At 42.4% G+C, this 14,323-nt stretch overlaps 1 long non-coding RNA gene and 1 pseudogene across 1 annotated transcript; one reads left to right on the top strand and one right to left on the bottom strand.

Moving 5' to 3' along the window:
* The first annotated feature begins 1,683 nt into the window (after positions 1 to 1,683).
* Positions 1,684 to 5,551, top strand: LOC123281426 (uncharacterized). Its single transcript, XR_006520889.2, has 3 exons — positions 1,684 to 1,915; positions 1,992 to 2,107; positions 5,331 to 5,551. It is a non-coding gene; the product is annotated as an uncharacterized lncRNA (long non-coding RNA).
* A 1,089-nt stretch (positions 5,552 to 6,640) lies between these two features.
* LOC123281460 (S-adenosylmethionine decarboxylase proenzyme-like) lies at positions 6,641 to 7,444 on the bottom strand (annotated as a pseudogene).
* Between the last annotated feature and the right edge of the window lie 6,879 nt (positions 7,445 to 14,323).

Genomic DNA, 14,323 nt, shown 5'->3' on the forward strand with positions numbered 1-14,323 from the left:
CCCTTTGCTCATCTCTAGCTGGGCAGTCCCTCCTTAGTTCTGATCTGTTGCCCGGTCAAGTCTCCAGGCCACGGGGGACCAGCCTTATCTCAGTTCAGTTGTCAGTGGCCTTGGCACCCAGCCTGGCTCCATCTCTAGGGCTTGAACTGACCCACAGCATCATTTCCTTCCATAAACAGACAGATTTCAGGGAACAGTGCCTCATCCTCTTGGCTCCCGAGCACTTGAAGGCTGCCTGTGTTCCCATGTCCCAGGCCTTGCTCACCCAATTTACAGACTCTTTCTTTACCCACTGCTTCAGAAACTGGGGGCCTCCTTCTTGCTTACTTCCCATCACCCATTTCGTCAATGGACCTATGATGTTTTGCGTCCAAGTAGCTTCCATTTCAACACAACCATAGGATTGCTAGGGTCTCTTTATGGAACAGAATTGGACTATCCATTCCAACTGTGACATTGGGCAAGTCCTTTTACTGCTCTGAGGCTTTACTTCCTTCTAGTTAAGATGGGCATTAATTTGATGACAGCTTTCTACCATAAAACTCTGTGAATTTCAAGCTGAGACATGTTTTCTGTTACCTGAGGTCTTTGAGGGAGAAAATATGGTTACCAGGCTAATATCTTTAAATAAGTGTGTCTGTCTTCCGGAGGAGATTCTGAAAATTTTCTCCACCATGGATAAAGAGCTGTAGTCTTTATTTCCAATGCATATCCCTCATGCTTTTGCTTGAGGATGACTTTTTCTATCTATGTAAGCTAAATCATAATGGTCATTTTTTTCTACTTTCAAACTACCTTTAACATTTCTGTAAAACACCCTTAACTTTGTATGGTAAGCTACTTGCATGAAAAGTGTGATAATTTCCTTCAATATGAAAGTGGTTTGGAGACCTAAAAGAATAAAAATAAACCTTTAAAATGAAATATCACCCACGGGGCCGGTCCAGTGGCGCAGCTGTTAAGTTCGCACGTTCCGATTCTCGGCGGCCCGGGGTTCTCCGGTTTGAATCCCAGGTGCGGACATGGCACCGCTTGGCACGCCACGCTGTAATAGGCATCTCACGTATAAAGCAGAGGAAGATGGACACGATGATCAGGGCCAGGCTTCCTCAGGAAAAAAGAGGCGGACTGGCAGTAGTTAGCTCAGGGCTAATCTTCCTCAAAAAAAAAAAAAAATGAAAAATGAAATATCACCTTGATGCCATTATGGAACATTGAAGTCACGGGATTTCAACGTTCTGTATTTTCAATTACAGTATGTGCTGTAATTGTCGGCTAAATGATTAATTTTCATAGTTCTTTTCTCATTTCTGCTTCTTAAGATTTCTTTTTATTTCTTTGTTTCTTGGTGGGACGGGATTAGCTCCCACCATGTCACTGCAGAAGCCGCATTAACTTAGCAAAGCATTAATTCGACAACTAAACTTTCACAATCCTCATTTACGCAAATATTCTTACCAAAAAGCATGTGAGACCCATATGTTTTTTGAGTCAACACAACCCAAAACATCTGTTTGAAACATAAAGTTAAATCACTCCAGGTTTACAGGCATGTTGATTGGTAGAAAAATATGAATCATTACCTGGATTTTTTTCTTATCCAGCCTAATCCTATATTTTCCTCCACAGAGATTGACTCATCAAGCCTATTTCATCCTCCTAGGAACATAGTGAAATTAATTTCCCAGTCACCGTTGCATCTATGTGAGGCCGCACAACAATGGAATGTAGTGGAAGTGATACTGCCACTTAGGGGCTAAGGAAGTTCTCTTTTCACTTTCCCCAATTGCTGATTGGATGATACCAAGATGATCTTGAAACCTGGTGTCAAAGATGGCAGAACTGCACAGGAGGAGATGTGCCACCAAATTGTTACACGGAAGCCCACCCACCTAACACCCAATTGGACTGTGAGGTGAGCCATTAGAGTTCTGGGGTTGTCTGGTGTAGCAGTTAGCAGACCTGGCTAATACAGTCCTCTCATCCTTTAGGTTGAGCAAATTAGAGAGTGCAGTCTTTAGAGTAAGTACCCTTGCTGCATGGCGTGGTCAAAGATGGTGCTCTTCATGGGATTGACAACACTCCTACTGCTTACTGTGCCTTCACTGTAAGTAATATAATTGACATGCCCTCAGCAGAATGAGAAGGGAGTTCAAAGTCAGGAATGTACACTCTCCTTCAGTTTACCTTTGTTCATCCATGGCAGCCAGTCCCACCTGTCAGTGTTCAGAAGCCTAGCAAGATCGCTCCCTATTTTGGCATTTCATGAATACAGCAAAATGGGCTCTCTGGTGTGACTCAATCTCAGAAACCAAAAGAAAGCATCCCCATCCAGCCCTTTACACTTCTCTCAGATCATTCATAAACATAATCTGGTTTCTTTCAAAATAGTATGATTATCTAATTTCCTTCATTAGTAGCTAGTTAAGCAATGCTTTTGGCTTTCCATGACCCAATTTCCTGGGTCCCTGAGTTCATTTAAGGCTTTTGCTCTTACTCTTGCATCAGCTACGATCTCACTTCTTTAATGTAACCTCCTGTTTTTCTGTTTAAATGTACTTGTGTTTTTTCTATGTTATTTACAAATATGAATGTCCTGGAACCCTTTGCATTATTTCTAGTCCACTGCATCTTCACACACATGTGTATCTCTTTCCCTGCCATTTCCTGAAAATGGATCTCAGGCCATTTCCTCTTGGATCTATCTCTTCTTTAAGAGCAAGAACTTTGAAATTAGAGCTCAATAATGTAGAGATCTACTGTTTCTATTTCCCTGTACCACAGTTGGCACCAACTGTTTTTATGAACCTCCCCTCCTGGTTCAGGCCTCTTACAGGATTATCTAAACAGAAACCATTGGTTGCCAAATCAAATCAAACAAGATAATATCCAATTTTCTCTTTTTTCTCTCACACTTCTCCTAATGTTTAAATTTCTCCATCAATCAATTCATAAAATGCTCTGGTACATTTTCCAGGAGCTCTAAGATGAGAACAGAAAGATGAAAACAGAAGAAATACAAGCAAGTTCATACGTAACATGTGAGACTCATTTACATAAACCATTTGAGAATAAGATAGTATATAAAACTAGTCATCTAGTAGATATAAAAAGTGCCTTCAGGATTGTAGAGGGGAGAGATAAATGTGTGCTGGAGAAAAGGGAAGATTTAGTAAAGATGGGATTTGGCCTTTAAGGACTGGTAGGCTAGAGCAATAGGAAGGACAAGCATTTCATACTTGGGGAATATCATGAACAAAGGCACAAAGGCAGAAATAATAGTAACAGTCACAGTGGGTCTATTTATTATGCATCTGTTATGCGCTTTGCATCATGCCAGGCCCTTTCCATTCGTTGTATCTAATCCTTACAGCAATCCTGGGATTATGAGCTGGGTATTTTACAAATAAGAGAACTCAGATTTCGAGAAGTACTAAATGTCAGAACCGTGATTCAATGACTGTGCTCCACGCACTACATAGGAAGGTGGGGGCAGTTAAGAAGGATACCACCCTGGAGAGTAGGAGGCAGTAAACTAGACAGATAGGGGAAGCTAGGTTATGGAGACACTGGATGTTGAACAAGGATGCTGGACCTGACCTGATAAGTAACAGGAAACTGTTGTCGATTTTTTAGCGCATACATAGCACAACAAACTTTGGAGTCAGACAAGATATGAGTTCAAGACCATATTCCACATTAGCTGTATGACTCTGAGAAATGTAGTTGAACTTGCTAAGATTCAGTTTTCTCATTTGTAGAATGTGTTTAACGGCAGCATCAATTTACAGGGTTGAAAGACTGAAATGAGGCAATGCTCTTAAAGCTTCTGCTAAAGTACTTGATAAAATAAGCGTTTAATACATGATCCTATTGCTACCAATGTAACTGAAACAGAGTTTAAGGAAGATAATTTAGAGAAAAACAGCTAACAGACTATTCCCTGGAGAGATGTGATGGGATGGCTCAAGATTCTTGGGATAAGGAGAGACCAGGTAGGAATGAGTTTACAAACATGGCCGAGATGAGTCCACAGGACTTGGTGACTGATGTAAGGGACAAAGAAAAGGAAAAGCCCAAAGACAGAAATTTAGGAGAATTTGAGAAGTGTGATAACATGACCAGAAATTGGGAAGTGAAGGAAAGAGTTAGTTTTGGGGGATAAATGATGAGTTGAAAACAGTACATGTGTTCGGTGGCAGATGGTAGTTAGTCTTTGGGTGGTGAACATGATGTAGTCTACAGGGAAATGGAAATATAATGATGAAAAAAATATAGTAAACTTAACCAATTGCAAGACATCTTACCTCTGAAAATTTACAAAACGTATGACCACGTGAACATGATTCTGGGCCCCTCCTAGGGCCTTGGAAGAAGGAGTCAGTGCTAATGAGGGGCTCTGAAGCCAAAGCTTCACTAAATTCATGGCAAATCCACCTTTCTACTCCATCTCTCTCAGTTTTGTTTCCTCATCTACAAAATAATAATAATAATATTTGCTTTGCCCATTTGAAAGGTGGTTGTGTCAAACATAATGAAATTATCTAGGTTTTTTTTTTCTTATCACTAGACAATGAGTTAAGCCAACTTTTATTGAAGCTTAAATTGTGATATAGAAATACATTTCAACTGATTTAAGTGCAACACCATGAAGAGAGAAATTATGGAGCCAAATTTTCCTTTCTGTATAACACATGCTAGGATTAGTTTAGATTGCTATTCAATCTACAGTTTTCATTTTTCTAGGCTTTGTTTCACACAAATGTGTTCAGTTTTTCAACATTCAGTAGAGATCTTAAATCTATTAGGAAAAAAAAATCAGACCTCAAGCCAACAAATGTCATTAAATCTATGGGCCACTGTTCAAGAACAAAATCCATTTTGAGCATTGGTCCTCAGACGGCACCGAAACATCAGGTACTGTGCGCTAGTTACAGAATCCAACTGACCCACTGATTGGAACCTTCTTCAATAAACTTTGACCCAACAACATGCTTAAAATATGTCAAGAGTGTTCCAATCACTTGATTTCAAACCAAGTAGATTTTATGTTTAGACACACTAAAAAAGTGTTTCATTTATAAATACAGAAGGAACAAAAACGTCACTGCATCATTCCAGAAAGGATCAACAAGATTTTGTGAGGATAAGACGAAATGCAAAATTCAGTTGACTTCGTTGTTTTCTCAGCTGTTTAAATCTCATGGTATTTGCAAATATAGCTAAAAGATGCCAACTCTTGAAAGCTCGTGTTTCTAGTCATTTCCCATTGACCATTTTGGAATTTTGTGTGTTAAGTATTATGGAGAGCATTCTGCTTCAATGTGTAGGTCTGACAAACCTGAACTGTTGTGATCCTGGGCAGTCATTCACCTGATCCTACGAAACCATGGTGAAAGAAATACCAATAAGAGGAACAGATGAAGTCAGAGCACTATCACATCCATCACAGTCACAAGATGGCAAAGACATTGATTCTGCTTTGAACCAAAGTTGATGGCATATTAATCGAAACTAGTGGGAATGGCAGCTAAAATAAAAGTTAACGTGAATGATCTGAGCTGACTTGACTTATTGAATCCAATACAACCTTATCTCAAATCTCCTTGCTGATAAACTTAGTGTTAACAATTCTCTGATACTACTGCTTAGCACGTTAGTAAGGGCACGGTACTCGCAAGAAGCTAATCTCATTTACTAGGGAGCACAGAACGGCGCGTGGTTCCCATACAGTTCAGCGAGCATATACCAGTATCCATCTACCTGTCTTCCCTGCTAACCAACACAAGAAGTTTATTATCACTATCTCCCAAAAGAGCCCATGCCAATAAAAAGAGGCCAAACTCCCTTGACCTTAAAAGAAAATTAAGTTCAGGCTCCACCCTCCTTCCCACTCTGGGATACAAGATTAGTATAAACCCACAGTGTAATAGTGTGTTGCTTTCTTGGGGGAGGGGGCTATGGAGGGGAGACACCATGGTGAGGAACAAAATCAGTTAAAGGGATAGAAGTGCAGGAAGCAATAATGCTAAAATAGTAACACACAAAATGGATAACTACAATCATTTTCTTAAGTGCACTTGACTCGTGGAAGAAAACCTTTAATTGCTGTTGCAAACAACATCTGTATGAAGTAGAAATTGGTTTCCATAACATTAGTAGAGAATACGTTCTAGAAAGTGGAGGTAACTGGGTATAAAGTCCTGGCAGCAATTTAATAGAACAGTCCCGGATGGCTAGGCTGAGGCCAACACCTGATGAGGCTGGAAGCCTTGTCTGTGGGGAATCTTGGATGACACTTCGAGGAATATTACACTGTGCGTAATCCAAATTGAATTGTTTTCACGAGCGTTGTAAAGTTTCCCATCATAAAAAGATTTTCTACAAGCACTTCAGTTTCACAGCAAGAGTGGAGTAGGATATCTAAACACAGAAGACAGCATTTGTGCAAGATATCTAAGTCCTTGAAATAATAATGCACACAATTCAAAATGATTACGCTGTCGTTACATCTAGTGCTTTCTGCAACTACAAGGTGGTGGTTATGAAGAGAACAGCACCCAGGATCAATATCTAAAGAAGAGCCACGTCTTTCTTCTATGCGTGTCCTCTTTTTGTGTTTTTTCTTCATTTTTCTTCATTAACTCTGATGTTGTTGCTGCTGCTTAGCAAAATTGGTGAAAACAGAATTGTAACCATTGGACATAGCATTCTGGCAATCAAGACATTTAAAACCTTCAGTTTTCTGGAGTCAAGAAAGCAATGTGCCACATTTAGAACTCTGATTTACATGGAGGGGGTCACACATTTTCCTGGCTTGAAGCCTTCCCCAACTTTTCTGATCAGGTCATCCTAGGAGGTCTGACTTAAGCTGATTTCAAAGCTAAGAAAAAATTTCTAGTTACGTAATGTGAATAGCCTACTAAGTTCCTTCTGATTTCTTTCCAATCATTGAACACCCACAAGGATTGAACAGAGTGCCCTCAATGACAGAACCTGGCATCAGGTCACGAATTCCACTCTCATGAGTGACATCCTTTGCAGTAATACCATCTTTCATATAGAACTGCTCCATAACTGCTGAGTCAAGCTTACTCAGCAGAATTTCCAGGGTTTGATCCCGCTGACACATCACCCAACTTTCTAGGACCAAAGTACAGAAGTACCGACAATCAGAATTCCTACATCTCGTACAATACACAGTTTCATTTGGGAGAATTGCATTAAGAAACACTATCTCTTCCTGGAAAGTCCGATGTGGGTACCCTTGGTGAGAAGGCTTCATGAAATGCTTAGGAGAGTAAAAGAAGCTTTGAATGGAGTCAAACCCACTGTAAACCCTAGCAAGTTTCAATGGGGGAACTAGTGCTTTCAGAAAAAGGTGGTACCACATGTCTTCAAAATGAAACATCTCCTAGAGACAAACATGCTACTGTCACTGAGCACAAAAGCTTCCTGCTTGTCAGTTTTTGTCACACTTATGATTGAACATTGCACATCCTTCAAAAGTATGCCCTGATGGGATCTCGGGTTGGTGCGGACATCCCCAGATCTTCGGTTTGTATGAGGTTGCTACCTGGAGAACCAAGCCTCCAGCAACTTCCAGGTCCCTTCCAAAAACTGTGAAGCTTCCACCACCATGAGCCCAGCCAACAACCAACAACCATAGAAAAGCAACTAAATTAAGTCTCTTCTGCTGCTGCCATGGATTGTTCCAGCTATGTTACTAAAGTTCAGGTTCTTTTTTTGGCTATAATTTTACATTAACTTTTTTTTAAAAAAAGGATTAATAAAATTTTCCCACTTTTTTTTGTTGTGAGTGAAAGTTGAGCGTGAGTCTGTTAGAAACAGAGGCAGATAGAGTTCAGTCCCTTGTAGTCGGCTGTTTCTCCTCTGAGGCAGAGAGCAAGGCCCACTAGAGTACGGGTCACACTGTGGAAGCCGAAATCATCAGTTTTTTTTTGTTTTTTTTTTTTTAATTTTACTTCATTTTTTTCCTTTTTCTCCCCATAGCCCCCCAGTACATAGTTGTATATTCTTCGTTGTGGGTCCTTCTAGTTGTGGCATGTGGGACGCTGCCTCAGCATGGTCTGATGAGCAGTGCCATGTCCGCGCCCAGGATTCGAACCAACGAAACACTGGGCCTCCTGCAGCGGAGCGCGCGAACTTAACCACTCGGCCACGGGGCCAGCCCCCGAAATCATCAGTTTTTGAAAAGTACTTTCTATTACTATTTAATGCATCAGTAGAGTTTATTCTCACGTATATTTTCTAAATTTGGCTACCACCATCTCTCCCTTCCAACATTCTCTTCTTACAAAAAAACTTGGACGCTCCACCCATTGAGAGGTGGAGTCTCTGTTCCCTGTTGGAATTTAGGTCGGCTTGTGACCACAGCAGAAGTGATACTATGACTCCCCAAGTTAGGTCATAAAAGGTGATCCATTTTCCACCTGGCTCTCTTGGGATGTTTACTCTTGCAACCTAACAGCTGTGAGGAAGTCCAAGCTATAGAGAAGCCCACATAAGGAAGAACAACTTCCCAACCATGGAGGGAGCCATCTTGAAAGTGGATCGGCCAGCTCCAAGTAAGCTGACACTGAGTGGAACAAAGACAAGCTGTAGATTCATGAGCAAGATAAATGATTGTTGTTGTTTTAATCCTTGAGATTCTGGAGTGGTTTTTCATGCAGCAATAGATAACTGATACACCATCCATCTTTCCAATTAGCCCAGCTCCGCTCACTCCACACTGCACTTCTCCCCATTCCCCGATCACACCTTACAATTCCCTCTCCCTAGACCTTTTCTGACACCATTTATTCCATTGGAATCTCCTCTTCCCATTGAAATCTTACCTATCCTTGAAGGTTTCACTCAATTGCCCTTCCTCCCCTCATTGAAGCTCCCCTCATTGCCCCAATTGACTGTGATACCATCCTCCTCTTGAATCTTGAAGAACTTTGTTTCTACCACTTGTGTAATGCTTATTGCCAGGATTGCTAGTCAGCATATTTATCAACTGGCAAGGCCAAGTGTGGACCAGTCAGAAGGGAGGCCTGCCGATTTATTAATCCTGTGATTGTCCTCCACCTTGCAGCAAAGTTGCTTCCACATCGTCTTAGCCTGTATACCTTGAGGGTAGGGCACTACCCATACTTTTGTAAGTGTTCCCATCCCCCATGCAAAACAGAGGCTTGCATGTAATGTACTATATACATTATTTTATGAATAATTTCTTGAGACTTAAAAAGTTAACCTCTGATTAGTAAAAGAGAGGGTCCAGAGAGAATACCCAGGGAAAAAGAGAGCTTAAAACTTAAAACTGCAAATAACTGAGAAACAAAATAAATTTTCTCAAACCAGGATCATGAGGCCACAAGATTTTTGATCTGAGAGCTTAGAGATCATCTAATTGCTTCTCACACTTTCATGTGCCAAAAAATCATGTGGGGAAAACTGGGGTTGAGGGGAGAATGCAGATTCTGGATTCCACCCCTAGACATTCTGAGTAAGTAGATCTGGGTGGGGTTGATGAAATCTCCTTCTTAAGGAGCTCTCCAGGTGACCCTGATGCAGGTGGTCTGTGGACCACACTTTCAGAGGCACTGGTTTAGTCAGACCCCCTCCACCAAGTGTCTAGGTTATTCCCTTTGAACTGGCCATGGAGTGGAAGAGGAAGCATGGCCAGAAGGGAAAAGAAGGTGGGAAAACCATAACTTCAGGGCTGTCTTTGAAGGAGAAATCACTGCCTTTACTCTTTGGGTGGTGGCACAATGAAACAAAAGTGAGACACTTTTGTGGTGGTGGCAAAGTGAAACACTTCACCGTGATCAGCAGGGAGACCAGTAGCCTGGGTGGGGAGTCTTCTGTCTGGGGGTGTCCTCAGGAGTGGTAATCTGTTTCCTCGTAGTCAAGTAAGATGTTAATTGTATGAATCACTGATGCGGTTCAGCCTCCACCCTTGGACCCTCCAGCCAGTCCAGTGTCTAATATCTTTTCTCGCAACCCCAGAGCTAACGTTAGAACCCCAGATTCTAAGATTATGTACTTTAACCCCTTATATTTTTTTCAGAATAAAATCTACACCGTTCTGAATCCTTCAAATATTTAGAAATGAGTCCATGGAGTCTTTCCAGCTTTGTTCTTTCAGCTTCACTCTCCTTATCTTCTAGAATCTTTCACAAAAGGAATTAACCTGCCCTAGAATCTGTGTCTCGGGATGAGATCCAGAGCCATGATCTATTCCTGCGATCTCACCCTATAATCTCTATGAGGTGGCTCTCCAGCCTTTCAAATCTCAATATTTCCCTAGCGTAAAAGCTGAAGGACATCTTTAACTAAAACAGCTTTTCTTCACCAGCGTCTTCCTCATCTTAGAAGGCAGGAAAAGAGAGCAGGGAAGCAATAAGCAGCTACCACTGAGTCACCATGAATTATTGTCAACTTATCCTGAGACCTGAATTACTCAGGAGCTGAGAATAGCCATTTTTGTGAAGTTGTAGGCCTTTCTGAAATGCTCTTCGTTTTCCCCAATCTTTGAGTATTTTTAGTTTTTTATAAATATCTGCCCAGAACATAGTTTAGAAAACTGACATCTACTAAGTGATCGAGACCCTGTGGAATTTGAAGACTGGAATAGCGTGCAGTATCATCCAAACATAACCATGAGGATGAGCAAATCCCTATCGTTGCCTCAGACTTTCCTTATAGCAAAACCCCAGACTTCCTGTCATTGCTCTTTAATATCTGTGCTTTGTTCATTTCATTACAACAGGAGCATTCATATCAACATTGTACAAAGCCTTCTTTAATCACGTGAGCTCATTTCATGCTACGTGACGCTGTGAGATAGGTATTATTTTAAGATCAAGAAACCAAGGCTCTGAGAGGTTCAATGATTCATCTAAGGTCACAGAGTTGATAAGTGACAATCAGGGACTTGACCCAGGACCTCGATGCCAATTCCGGGCACATTCCACCATGTCATGTGGTACTTGCTCTGTGTGTGAGCCAAGCCAGGCCCACATTGCTTGTTCATGAGAGAACCTGGACATGGGACTGAGAACAGCCAAGAGAAGACATCTCGCAGACCTCCAAGTTCAGGGAGCATCACTGAGCCAGGGCACCGGCTGCTGTGCTCTGCTCTGAAATCCATCTCTGTCTTTGCTGAGGTCACCCTTCCCACAGGCTGTTCCAGGTGGAAGAGGCCCCTTCCCAGCAGATATGGGACTCCTCTGACTGGTGTCTTTGTCTCAGGACTCCCTTTGGCCTTGCTGAACTTTGCTGAGACCTCAGGGGAGCCGAGAAAGCTTCCACCCCACCTTCCTCCCTCTCCTTCTTAGAGTCAGACCAAATGCCAAGCCAGCTCTGGGCTCTCTACCTACTTCCTTGTTCCTTCTCATCCCAATCAAGTCTGACTATGTGGCCCCAGCCAATCAGGTATTTTCTATTTTTCGCTTCCTTATTCTTTATTCTTTATCCTGTGCAAGCTTCCTGCCTTCCACCCCATTTTTCAGTTCTCTAAATGGAGACTGTCCACTTCATGAAGTGTTAAGTAAAGCTTGTATCACCTAAATTGTCTTCTTTAATCATGTTTTTACCCCAGTAAGAGGCAGAATCAGGCCTTGAACACAGATCTTTCTAACTCTCAATCTAATACTCTTTCTATTCTATCAGAGGCTCTTAACCTAGGGACTCTAGGAAACCCATAGGAAGCACACAGGAAATGTTGATCAGGTAAGGATCGGTATCTTTCATTGGATTCTCCAGGTGGTCTGTGGCCTCCCGAAGGCTCAGATGTGGTCTGTGGCCGCACGGAGGGGTTGGGCTGCTGTTTGCCTGGTGCAATCGAGAGGAAGAAAAAGACAAGAGCAGAAGTGGAGGAAGGCTGCGTGTTGCTCCACTCACCAGTTTCAACATCACTCTGAGCTGATGTACCAACTCCAGGGTGGGTAACAGTGTCCTGTCCCCAGGGGCATGGGGTGACAAATGATCTATGCCAAGTCCCATGCATTCCCCATTGTACTTATAGACCTATTCTAATCACTGAGAGAAACTTAAAATACTGGTGTGTGTTGTGGGCCTGCCCTAAGACTATTGTCATAGGTGGAGGTTGGGAGGGTCAGAGAGGCCACAGGGATGAGGACTGGGCCTGCCATTAATTACTCTCTCTAGCACATGGTGATGTGGCTGGGTTGTGATCTGAAATGGAGAGGAAAACCAGTGGAGCTCAGACTGTAGACACAGAGTGGAAACAACTATTGATGAATTAAATACTAAATCTAATTTTACTCCGGACTTCTGGGCCACAGGCCTTCCTGAGTATAAGAGGAATGGAGATTTGAAATGGCTGTTTTTATTCATTTACAGGTATTTGTACAGTTGTCACTGCTACCACCAGGCATGGAGCTAGGGAGCTCTGTGTAATATAAGGGTGAACAAGGCAAAGTCTGTATGTGTGCATGTTACATAAACAAGTAATCACAATTGAACGTGACAAGTCCTATACCAGACACATCACAGAGAGCTGTGGGAGCACCTCCAGAGGAAAGAAAGGTAATATCTGGGGGATGAGAAGCAGTTCTGGGAGGTGACATGTCAGCTCAATTAAGTACCATGTATCAAGTGCCAGGCACGGTATTCGCCCTCGGGTAGAAGAGGTCTGGATGCAGGACGCCTGCTGTCAAAGCCAGGCCCATAGGCCCAGAGGCATGGAAATGACAACCTGTTCCAACAAAGTTCAAGTTCAGAGTAGCACAGCCCTGGGAGCCACAGTGTGTGCGTGTCCTGGAGAAAGTGACGCCTGAGTTTGGTTTTGGAGCATAAGTAAGAATTTACTGGGTTGCAGGTAGAAAGAAGCAGAGGTTCAAAGGCTTTCCACAGAAAAGTGAAAATAACGGTATTTATGGAGCATTCATTCGGGGACAAACACTGTAGTAAGTGCTTTGCAGACATTATCTCCCAGAGCAACATTTTATTTATCATATCAATGTCCTTTCTTGGATAGAAGATGACCCTCAACCCCAAAAGGGCCTGGCATATCCCAAGCATAGCTATCTACCCATCCATCTCTATCTATCTATCATCATCTACCTACCTATCCTTATCTCTCCCAGTGTTTCTTCAGGAATGAGATTGCCAAGTGTCCCTTGATTCAGTTCCCACATGTGTGTGTGTGCAGGTGTGCAGATGCACACGTGTAGTTGTGTGCGTGAGTGCATGCACTGCCCCACACCAACAAGCAGTCCTTGGATGGCAGCAGGGCGTCTGAGAATTCAGCTCCATTCTGACGCTATCTATCCATTGGCAGAATCCCACTCCACAGATAGAGGGCTCCGTCCCACGAGACCACAAGTGCAGGTTACCTGTGCTTCTGACCAACTGGCTATAAATCAGAGGTTCCCACGACCCCCTCCTCACATTTGGTTAATTTGCTAGAACACCTCACAGAACTCAAGAAAACCTGTCTAGTCACTAGATTACCAATTTATGACAAGTTAAAGGATGTGAATGAACAGCCAGATGAAGAGATGCACAGGGTGAGGTCCTCTACAAAGGAGCTTCTGTCCTCATGGAGCTTGGGGCCCAGCCCGTGGCACATGGAAACATTACTGTTCGCCAGTGTGGAAGCTCTCCGAAAAAGGGCCAATGAGCCCTTTTGGGGTTTTACAGAGGCTTCATTAGGTAGTCGTGACTGACTAAGTCATTGGCCATTGGTAATTGATTCAATCTCATGTCCCCCTCCCCTCCCCAGATATCAGGGGCAGGGATGCAGGGACTGAAAGAACAGGGCTGGTTCCAGGAGAACCCCTCCTTGGGTGGGGTCTAAAAGTCACCTTCATTAACATAAACAAGACACTCATTTCACCTTTATGGCCTTGAAGCGTTTTTCAGGAACTGAGGACAAGAGGCCAAATATTAATAACAGATGCTCCCATTGCTCTTATCCTTCAGGAAATTCCAAGGGTTTTGCCATCTGTGAGTCAGGAACTGTGGATGAAGACCAAATAGATCTGAGAAATATATTTTGGTCATCTGAACGACCAAATATATCTATTTCTTATCACAATATCATGCACAGATATAGGATTTTATTTTCTTAAGAAATTGTAGTTTTCTTCTAATAAACAGAAAACACACTTTCAAAAGTATTGGCTTACGTCTTCCTCTGTCAAGTCAGATGAGTGATTACTGAACAAAAAGAGAACACTATGTTTGGAAGACGGGGTGCAATTAATATTGAAATACCTTGAAAGGAGATTTCTTGGTGATATATTTCATCTTGCTGTCTTAAACTGTTTCAAGTGACACCCCGGTTTTA

This window comes from Equus asinus, chromosome 27 (assembly GCF_041296235.1).
Source record: "Equus asinus isolate D_3611 breed Donkey chromosome 27, EquAss-T2T_v2, whole genome shotgun sequence".
In the NCBI taxonomy this organism is placed as follows: domain Eukaryota; kingdom Metazoa; phylum Chordata; class Mammalia; order Perissodactyla; family Equidae; genus Equus; species Equus asinus.